At 44.6% G+C, this 10586-nt stretch overlaps 1 pseudogene; it reads left to right on the top strand.

The window, feature by feature from the left end:
• Positions 1-7449, top strand: part of LOC122192739 — a 12783-nt pseudogene extending 5334 nt beyond the window's left edge.
• The last annotated feature ends 3137 nt before the right edge of the window (positions 7450-10586 follow it).

The raw sequence follows: 10586 nt of genomic DNA, 5'->3' as shown, positions 1-10586 counted from the left end.
CTTTTTTCTTTCTTGCTGCTTTTTTCTTTCTTGCTGCTTTTTTCTTTTTTTGGTAAAGCTGAAATAGTCATTTTCAGTCTTCACTATCCTATGGGCTGTAGATGAAAACAAAGAAAACACCAGGCATTGGGCTGAATTGTTCCTGAATAGATGAGACTGACAGCTACTTATTTTGAAGACAATTGCAGTGCCCTTATAATAAAAATACACAGTAACTGGAGAACTGGATTTATAAATGCCTTGGGACTTCTGTCAGCCCATATGCTAAAAGAGTGATTTAATTATAGGGAGAGTGTAAGTTAGAAATTTGCAAATATCATAAAGGGAAATCTTGCTTCCCAGTCTAAAGCAGCAGGAACAACCCACTGCATCAAACGTTGTCCTTGTTTAAGTTGAGTGTTCTTATGTGACATTATGTTTTTCTAGGTCATATGTTGCTGAACTTAAGCCACGGCAAGGAGGACTTCTTGAAAGAGACTGTGGAATCTTTTGCAAACAAAAGTGGTCTATTTACACTGTTTGAAAGCCTCTCTGGGAGTGGACCTTCTAAAGAGAGATCTTTTCTCGGCACAGATGATGTGGGAGATCAGTCCCCAGGCATCAGAGCAAGGAGAACTTACTGAACATGATATTGGTAAGAGATGCTACTTAAACTCTGCATACACGTGACTCTGTATCAGAGGTTCTTCTCCAAGTGCTTCATTTGCAGCAACAGACCAGTGTCTGTCATAGCTCTTCATCATTCCCCTAATGAGAGGGTGCTTTGCAAGAAGTTTCACTTGCAGCTGCAGCTGAGAGGCAGTATTGTCATGCCAGGTTCTGAAGAATTTCTCACATATTTCCTGCTTCCACACTGTTGTCTTCTGGTCTGTTCTGATTCATTTCCAGTTGAAGCTGCCTGTTGAGCTTTTTGTGATTGTACGCTGGTAAGTGCTGATAGGAAGCCTGTACTTATTTATGTGTAATCTGTGAACACAGGTTAGAGGATAAAAATGAAATAATTCCAGGATGAGTTGTGAACTAATGAGATCTTCCCATTTTTTAAGCTTAACTTGATGATGAAGTCTGGCTTTGAATTTGAGCGTAACAAGAGTAGATTGCTAGTAGCCTCCTCCTTAGCTGTTAGTGGTCAGAAACATGTAGACTAATCAGTCTAAAACTGCCGACCAGGGTGCAAAGCAATAAGGCTTATGGCCCTTTCTCTTTACATGTGTTTTATATCTATATATCTGTTTTATGTATAAAATAGAAGTTTATGCTACTATGGCCTCTCTGAAGAAGTTTGTTCATCATGTCTTTAAATACGTAATGCACAATTTAAAAAACGGTTTGTGCTTCTTGTTCGTAGGCCAAAGATTTTCCTTGTTAGAGAAGTGTGATGTTATCTCTATTTTTTGCTTTGTCAAAACTATTGACAAGTGTTAATGTACTTTGGTTGTGCACTACTATGAAGTAGCTATTGCTTCTGCAGAAGTTATTAGTGTAATGTGAACAGGTGCGGAAATCACTTGAAGAAAGCGACATCTTACTTGAAAATTCTTAGTTCCAGCTTGTTAGATAGAGGCGAGCAGGTGGGAGGAGGTTGGTGGGGAAGTGCTTTGATGGGAGAAATATTCAGAGCTCGCTCCTCTTGCAGTGAAACCCAGCTCTGATCAGATGCAGGTCTTCCTAACTCGGACGCAGACCCTAGCTTCTCACAACCCTTGTTATTGCACAGGCGCTGTTTGGATGCACAGCTGTAGTCTCCAGCACCTTGCATGGCTTGGCTTGCAGTGGAATTCTATGTCAGTGTTATTCCCACTGCGCCGATCATTACAACTTTTTCACTTGCCCCACGAGACATTGAGAATGGAAACAGATGCTCCTGAATCCATATGCCTGTTGGTCCTTGAAGTAAGCAAGCTTCCCAAGTTCTTAAATGCATTTAAATGCCGGTTTTTTGGTACCTAATATCTTCTGTTTGTTTATTTTTACCAAAACAGATTTTTTTACTTGGGATGGTGTTCACTACCAACTTAGAACTGCAAGAGAAGTTTAATACTCAGCGTGGCACGCATCATCCTCCTTTCTCACCATTGCTGCTGTGCGAACAGTACTGTACTGAGAAGCAAAGATCCTGGTGGGATGCTGTGTGTACTCTCATGCAGAAAAAAACAACGTAAGAATTCTTCAGTTTGGAAATATTGGAACCAAACTTCCAGAGGGCTTCTGAATTGATTGCCATGGGTTGTGTGAAACCAGTTCCTTTTGTTTGACGTCCTCTGAATGGTTTTTTGCTGTAGGGGTGTGAGATGGTGAAGAACTTTCTAAAAACAGGCTTTACGTTTCTGATATTGCATTTGTAAAGAAGAGCTAGCTTAGGACTAAAGCTGCTTGTTGTGTTCATCAAACAAATGACATGTGAACTTGAATGAAAAAGAGGGAATGCTAATTGAGGAATATTTCTTTTGATATTCAGACCAGACTCGGCAGCCAAACTGAAGCTTCTTGTACAGCATGGATTGAGTACTGTGCGAGCCCTGGAGAAACACGGCCTTCAGCCTGCCTTAATTATACACTGGGCAAGAAGCCTGCAAAAAACCAGTAAGTTAAGATTATCTGTAAATAAGTACCATCTGTTTTTTCTCTAATTTGCAAACTTAACAGACTAAATAAAATCATATGAGAATGTAGTATTGAGAAGTGCTGCTAATTTTGATGGCATGACTGGAGTAACTACCTTGCCTGACAAGTACGCTACCTCACTACTCTCTTAACAGCACAGGTAAAAGCAATGTTATTTTCTCCCCATGTTACTTTCTGCGTCTATAGAGAGACCTTCTGAAATACGTCCCAAGTGTCAGAGAAAAATTCTTGAAACTTCTCAAGAAAACAACTGTATCAGGGAAGAAAAAGTATGAATTGCATTTTATTTGAATTTTTTGTGATGGTTTGAATTTCTCTTCTTCAACAGGGCATTAGCCTGAACTCCTACGACCAGAAAGAATATATTGGAAGAAGCGTCTACTACTGGAAGAAAATTTTGTTTAGCTTGAAAACTATCAAAAAGCACAGAAGTATTCCTGAATCTGCTGATCCTCTCTTCAAGCATTTCCATAGTGTGGACATCCAGGTACTGATGGATTATTCAAAGAGGAGAGTAAGAAGGGTTGTATGTCACAGGCTTGCATATGAATTGTTGGTTGGTTGGTTTGTTTTTTGTTTTGGTTGGCTTTGTGTGTTGATGGGTGGTGGTGGTTTTTATTTTTTTATCACTGTACTGCTAATGCTGAGATTTGGTAGTATCTTTCTGTTGAACTCGTCTGAGTTTTAAAACTCTCTGATTGGAAGACACTGAACTCCCTTAGTACCAGCTTTCTGAAAAGCTGTTTTCCTGTAATACAGGGAAACCAGGAATAGTATTAACCTCCTCCTATCCACCTACTTACTAGATGCTTACAGTCACCGACTGTTCCAAGTGTCCACACTCTGTTATGTGTGACTTGTCTTTTGCTTTGGTTGTAGTCTGCAACCTGGAAGACCTATGAAGAAGAGGCACGTGTAGCTTTTGTCATCTTGGTTCTGGGTTTATTTGTAGCTTCAGGGAAAAATCTCGGTTTTGTAAAGCATGGGCAGATCACGGATTATTGTGCTGTTTGGATTGCTGTTCGCATCCCCTCCCCTTCTCGGCACCGCGTGGGAAATGGTTGGGGTGGGATTCCGGGAGAGCTGGGGCGGCTCAGCCTGCAGAAGAGGAGGCTCGGGGGGATCCCGGGCGCGGCCATCGGTCCGTGCAGGGAGGCGCGGAGAAGACGGAGCCGGGCTGTGCCCAGCGGTGCCCAGCAGCGGGACCGGAGGCACTGGGTGCACGCTGCAGTGCAGCAGGTTTGTCACTACTGAGCCCCCGGCTCGGGTCAGCGCTGTTGGATATTTTTGCCAGTGATCACGATGCAGGAGATGAGTGCATCCTTGTGAAATCCAACGGGCATCCTAAGGCATGAGGTGCTGCTGGCATCCTGAGGTTCTTACGGGGCAGCAGGGAGAACTGGAGGGCGCAGGGCAGTAGCTGGGGGCTCTTGAAGGGGCTTTGAGGTGCTGTGGGTTCAGAATTGTTGGTAGAGCAACAAAGTACTCAGTGACTGTCTGAAGGAACTTCTGTGCTGCAAAAGGCTGCTCAGAAGTGCAGAGAGCCAGTTTAGGACAAGTAAACAATCCTTTGTTCATGGCAAATTGATCTACTGGGGTTATTTAATCTGGCTGAGTCAGCCGTCTTTATAGCTGGAATATGCTGAGCACAGCTTGCAGCTCTCTCCTTTAGCATGTGTGTGTTTGCAAGGCTTTGTCCCCAGCAGAAATAGCACTTTTGCTGGGAGCTGTTTTGCTGCAGGACCAAACATCTTGCAGGACTGGTGATGTTTACTAGATACACTTCCTAAAGAATAAGCATAGGCCAGAATTTTAGAGGGTAAGAATTGCAGAAGCAGCAAGGCCGATAAATGGAAGCTTTGTAGGTGATTGAGGTCTCAGGATGAAATAAGCATTATAAGAAATTAGGGATGACTTTTTTTTCACTCAGAAGGTGGTGAGGTACTGAAACAGGCTGCCTGGAGAAGCTCTGGGTGCCTCTGGTCCTGATCATCCTGATCTAATGGGTGGCCTGTAGCAGGGGAATTAGAACTGAATGGTCTTTAGGTCCCTTCCAATTCAAGCCATTCTATGATTCTATGGTGTTCAAAGTCAGAATTCATGCAGTTAGTACTTGCCTATGTGAAAACTTGTTTCTTACTTTCAGCAGAGAAGGGATCTTTTTGTCTGAGAACTAGTGGAATTAGGGGGATAGAGGATAATTTTAAAAAATCCTGTTTGAAATCATAATTTGGGGCACTCCTCACTTTGCCCTCACTTTCTAGAGCATTTCTGAGCAAACTGTGTACTTCTCCCCCATTTCTGCTGCTGCTTTCAATAACTCAGGAAGCTAGCACTCTCTTTCCTTGCAAGGGAGGGATGTAGGACTGACTCAGTTTCTGTACAGGACACTGAGAATGAAGATGCTCTGTAGATGATCATTAGTAATGTAAGGCTGTCCTCTTCCTGGCAAAGCCATTGGCACTGAGTCTGCTAGGAGTGAAGCAGCACTGTAATGCCAGGCAGAGCTCCCATTCCCTTCTTCCCTGCCCACCATCATGTGCTCCTCAACAAATTTTCCACTGTTTACTTAGAAATCAGTGAAACAAAAGACTGAGGCTGAAGAAGCTCCACCTGGGGAAGTCAAGGTCAAGGAAACCCCTGCTGCTGCTGTTGTGGGAAAGGAGGCCATCCCTGCTGAGCCAGATGAGCCAACAGAGCAGGCTGCGGTGAGTGATCTGTCCCCCATGTCCATCTCCCAGCCTCATCTGAGCCATCTCTCATCACAGTGAGTGTGCCTGCTGTATTTCAGCCATCCCCTCCGTTCCTCATCATGGCTGGTTTTGTCAGTGTCCAGCTGTGTCACAGCATGCCTCTCCAGCAACATTTGCTCCTTTTGGTCCCAAAATGTCATTCCTTTTAAGACTGGCATTTTAGCTGGAAGTTCACCTGCATGGTCTTACAGGCAGTCAGAGGTCAGTGCAGAGCATCAACAAAAGGTTTTCAGATATGCAGATACTCTAGCCTTGCATGGATCTTTCTGTGGAGCTGATTGTGTTTCACATTCCTGCTAGGGGCAATGGCTCAGGCACTGCAAGCCTGATTGTGACATTTATTAACGTAGGGGAACAGCGTTAGGAAAGTGTACAAACAAAAGTGAAGAGTGGCTTGGAAATGGTCTGAAGCTCTACTCAACCAGTGTCAGGTTGGTTGTGTGCTGGTGGTGTTGGACCACTGCAGAAGCCACTCATGATACCAGGCAAACTGTGTGCAGCAGAAGGCTCTGGAGTACAGCTGTAGTTTAAAGGACTTCTCAAGGACAGATAGATGATTTTGCCTGGATAGTTGCAACTGTGTCACTGGATTAAAAACTGGTATCAAATGTGAATGAAATGAAAAGGCAGGCTGAGCTTTAGTTGCAGCACCTGCCTGGTTATCATTTCTCCCTTGCTCCTATCTTCCTAACAGGGTAAAAAGCACCTAGCTTTACCAGAAGGCATTTTATTTCCCAAAACAAAAGTGATGTAGGAACTACCTTCAGTTGGTTGTTCATAAGGACAAAGGCTGCCAAAATTGCCAATGGAGTCAAATCAACACCATTAACTAACAACATGCTACAATGAATGTGCATCTTAGTTCTTCAGCATCTGGATCAGTCTAAATTGCTTTTGGAGGTGCACTGAATTTAATTTGCTGAGTTCCATCCCCAGAATAAATTCTGTTCTTGTCATTTCCTGACACTTCTACATGTGTGCGTCTCCTTGGGGCTAGCAAAAAGAAATGCTGTACTTTCATATGAACAGCATATCCACTGGATCCTGTGGTCTTCATCACAGCCTGAGCGGCTCCTTCTAAAAAAAATGTTTTAATTATTTCTCCATCTCGATTTCCACTTCATCCGATCTCCTCTTTCCTTTCAGTAAGTCCCCTCCTTGTAAGCAATGAGCCACAAGCACTGATCTAATATTTCATTATGGCAGTGTGCATTACTACCATAGCACATCTACATGACATCCAGAAGTCACAGCTGGGGCTGCAAGACTCGCACACTAAGCATACATTCTGATTCACCAAAACAATCAAAGGAGAAACGCTGCGTGAATTTTCAGCCTTGGTCAGAGCAAAGTACACAGAAACTCTCAAGTGAACCAGCTGATAAATAAACAGGTTCTTGAAAAGCCAGGAGGTGAAAGGAGAATTTTTGAGTCAGCTGGGAGTCAAGCTGGACCTTTGAAGGGATCAAGGAGGGCAAGCTGGCATCTGTGGCAGAAGCTGCAAAATCCTTGCTGGGTGAGAGCGGGGCTCTGCTGCACAACCTGGTCAGTGTGCTGAATTCCCAGCTCTCACCTGCCCAGCCTGGGAACCAGATCTCTCAACCCTGCACAGAAAAGATACCTACAGGATGCACAAATACTGCCTTTGCAAGCATGGCTAGGAGCTGAGGTGCTACAGGAAAGGCTTGTGTATCAGTCTGAAAGCTCTGGTTATAATAATGTCTCTTCTGATAACAAAAATAAGCTGCATGATAAAGACCCCTATTTGGTCTCCATAAAAAACCCCGAAATAGTTTCCTTAGCTGCAGCTTTCTCACAGCAAATCCTACTTTGATGCTTGATTTTTAGGAAAACATCACAGCTCAAATGTGTTAGCTCAAATATTTTCAAGTTATTTTTATCTCCCTTAACAGACAAAAGGGACAGTCACCAGTCAAAGCATGCTGCTGCTTGCTTATTTCAGCTGTACGTTATCCACTCTCTGGAGGAAGAGGAAGTTAGAGTAAGGCCTTGTGTGTCATTTTTTTCAGTTGCTGCAAACATAATGAGTCCAGAGGAAGGCCACTAAGATGATCAGAGGGCTGGAGCACTTCTCTTGTGAAGAAAGGTAGGGGGAACTGGGGGAACAGCTGTTTATGAGGGTGGATAGTAATAGGATAAGGGGGAATGGATTTAAACTGAGACAGGGGAAGTTTAGGTTGATATTAGGAGGAAGTTTTTCGTCAGAGGGTGGTGAGGCACTGGAACAGGTTGCTCAAGGAGGCTGTGGATGCCCCATCCCTGCAGGCATCCAAGGCCAGGCTGGATGTGGCTCTGGGTAGCCTGGGCTGCTGGTTGGCAGCCTGCACACAGCAGGGGGTTGGAACTGGATGAGCGCTGTGCTCCTTTGCAACCCACAGAATCACCATTCTGTGATTCTGTGATGACATCCTCACCCAAGATGTGTGTTCAAACATGTCTTCAGCTGGGAGGAATTATTTTCACCTATGTCAAATAAATAGAATCCCACAGTTGTTACCACCCAGGCAAAAGCTGTAACTACCCATGGTTACTGTGCGCTGGGGCACTTTCCATCTTTCCCATCAAAGATACAGGCATATTCCTTTCCAAATATGCAAACTGCAATACATCTGGTTTTGAGTCACCTAATTCTTCCAATCTACCTGACACTTCTATGCTCCTTGATTTAATTCCCAGGACCTCAAAAGCTGAGAGTGAGCACTGAGGTTTTGACATTAAAGTCAAAGAGAAACAATAGAAAGCATCTACAAGAAAAGAATTAGAAGGTAGAAATCCTTACTCTAGAACTCAAAATCCAAGAGTTTTGTCCATATCTGGAATGGTTGGTTTTCTAGCGGCCACTCAGATAAAAATTTCAGAGTGTTTTCAAATGCCCTTGGGAAGTCTGAATGTTGGTAAGACCAGAAAACTTGCAAAACAAAAATGTCATTCTTCTCACTCAAGAAGTAGATTCTGCACTAAAAACCAAGTAATTTTCAGTACTGCTAAGTACAGACTGTTTTCAAGCTTCTCTATAGAATATTTTACTGATAATAAGCTCTCATTAATGTTATTTATATTTTTTCCTCACATTACACAACCTGAATGTGTTGTTTTTCTAAGAGCTGTGAGGAGTCATGTGCACACAGTTATTTCCAATGACATTCATTAAAATTCAGTGTCTCAGCTCGGATTTCAGGAGTCAAAAGATGTGTAGATAAAAAACGGCCTTCCTGTGTGTTCACTATGATGAGCCTAATTATTCTCATAGGGCCACGTGAACAGCAAATTGTCATGAGCAATGAAATCAAGCACCTGATTGCAATCGTGCTGGTACTGCCACTGAAATATGGAGATTGGTTCTCAGAGACACGAGTGTGACTTCAGGGGCAGTGAGATCAACCAGCCTTAGTGTGGAACCAAATAGACTTTGCTTCTCAATTCAAGCCACATTCCATTTCTGAAAAGCCAGTCTAACAGCATTTCTTTTTTTATTGCGGAGTCCAACCGAGGAGTAAAATGCACAGCTGTATCTGCAGCACTGAGCAGAGTAGGAGGTTCAGGGGATGGAGTACATAGCTTTCAAAGCCCATCTAATTGAAGCACAGTTACAAACTGGACATCTAGTCTGTTTTGCCAGGTTACATCCCAGGCTGTATTTTTAATTACAGTCGCCAGATCCTTTTAGAAAACATCTCTTCTAACACCACTCCAGCTGTGTTTGAAGCTGTGATGGCCAGTGGTTTTTGTAAGCTGATATTGTTGGGCATATCTGCAATGTTTCTCCTGCCTACAATCTCAAGTGCGGAGGAGACTCAGGGACATGCAGCCACTGCAATGCTTCAGAAAGGTCTCCTATACATATATTTCTACTGTGGATTTTAGAAGGTTCAGGTTTTGAGTGCCTAATGGGAGGAGACCTGCTAGGAAATGAATGTCCGGAAATGCATGCACCAGCCCTGCTCTTTCACTGGTTCTACTCTTCTGACCGCAGAAACACGCGGAGAGAAGCACGGCAGACGGAGAGAAGCGCCACAACCTGAGGATTCATCGCCCCGACAGCTCGGAGCGCCTTTCTCCGGACCGTTGCCATGGGGATTCATGTGAGCTCCGAACAAAAGAACGTCCGAGTTACTTTTCAGATTGTTCTGAAAAAATGGGAAAAGACGGAGCCCGCTGCCATTTCACAGCAGGTGCTGCTATGAGCTACCAAGAGTGACTCCTCGATCGCAAATCAGACCATTTACGACCCTGAAGTAGGGGAGCGGGTCGGGGTGAAGCTGTGGGACGCTGCTGCTGCGGGCGATAAGACAGCGTTCGGGGAGCTGCAGACTCGGAGAAAGCGCTTTGAAGCGCTGAAGATCGCAGTCTGACAGCCCCGGTCTGCCTGAGGGTGAGGGAGCAGCTGGTTGCTCTGCAGATCAGCCCACCATGCCATCGGCTGCCCGGCCGCCGCCATCGGGTGGGATTTTCACTGCGGGAATCAGGTGAACGGGAATGCTCATTTCCCACTGATAACTTGGGGGAGAGGAAGCGTCTTGAGGATAAACTGTATTGGTCATTGTCACTGTCTTTGTGATTGGTAAACGCTTATGGCAATGAAAGTGTAAATGTAAATGGCAGATGGAAATGTAATGGTTAATGGTATACGGAGGTGGAATTGTTAACAGTGCACAGAAGTGTGAATGTTAGTGCTGTATGGAAGTGCGAACATCAGTGCTGCATGGAAGTGGAATTAGGAATGGTACATGGAAGCGGAACTGAGGGTACAAATAGTGGAACTGTGAAACACAAAACAAGGAAGACCAAAATCAGCACAAATTTTAAAGAAGAGCAGTGGGTTAAAATATTCAAGTCTGTGATCTGCTCCAGCCAAAGCAGATCAGTGCCGGCAAGAGAACGCATCCCCGCACTGCTCCTCCCCCCGCTGGTAACCAGAACGCAAACGAGGCGTTAATGGCGAGTGGGGACGAAAACAAAAGACTGGAAGCGAGAAGAGCCTTGATCTGCAGAGATGTAGGAAACTCGGTATCCCAGTGTCAGCACGGGAAGCCTTAGGGAGGAGCTGAGAGCAGGGCTCTAGGACCCAGAGATCTCCGCCGGAAGAGCTGGGAGGGGGAGCTGGCAGGGCGCAGGAGGGTTCTGCCCTCACTGAGCAGAAGAGCAGCTTGTGCCAAAAGCGGCGCTGGGTTTGGTAACAGATGCGAC

This window comes from Lagopus leucura, unplaced genomic scaffold (assembly GCF_019238085.1).
Source record: "Lagopus leucura isolate 7727_CA_CO unplaced genomic scaffold, USGS_WTPT01 35308-0_obj-0_obj, whole genome shotgun sequence".
NCBI lineage: Eukaryota > Metazoa > Chordata > Aves > Galliformes > Phasianidae > Lagopus > Lagopus leucura.
The sequence above is the reverse complement of the archived record's forward strand: the minus strand, read 5'-3'. Positions and strand labels throughout refer to the sequence as shown.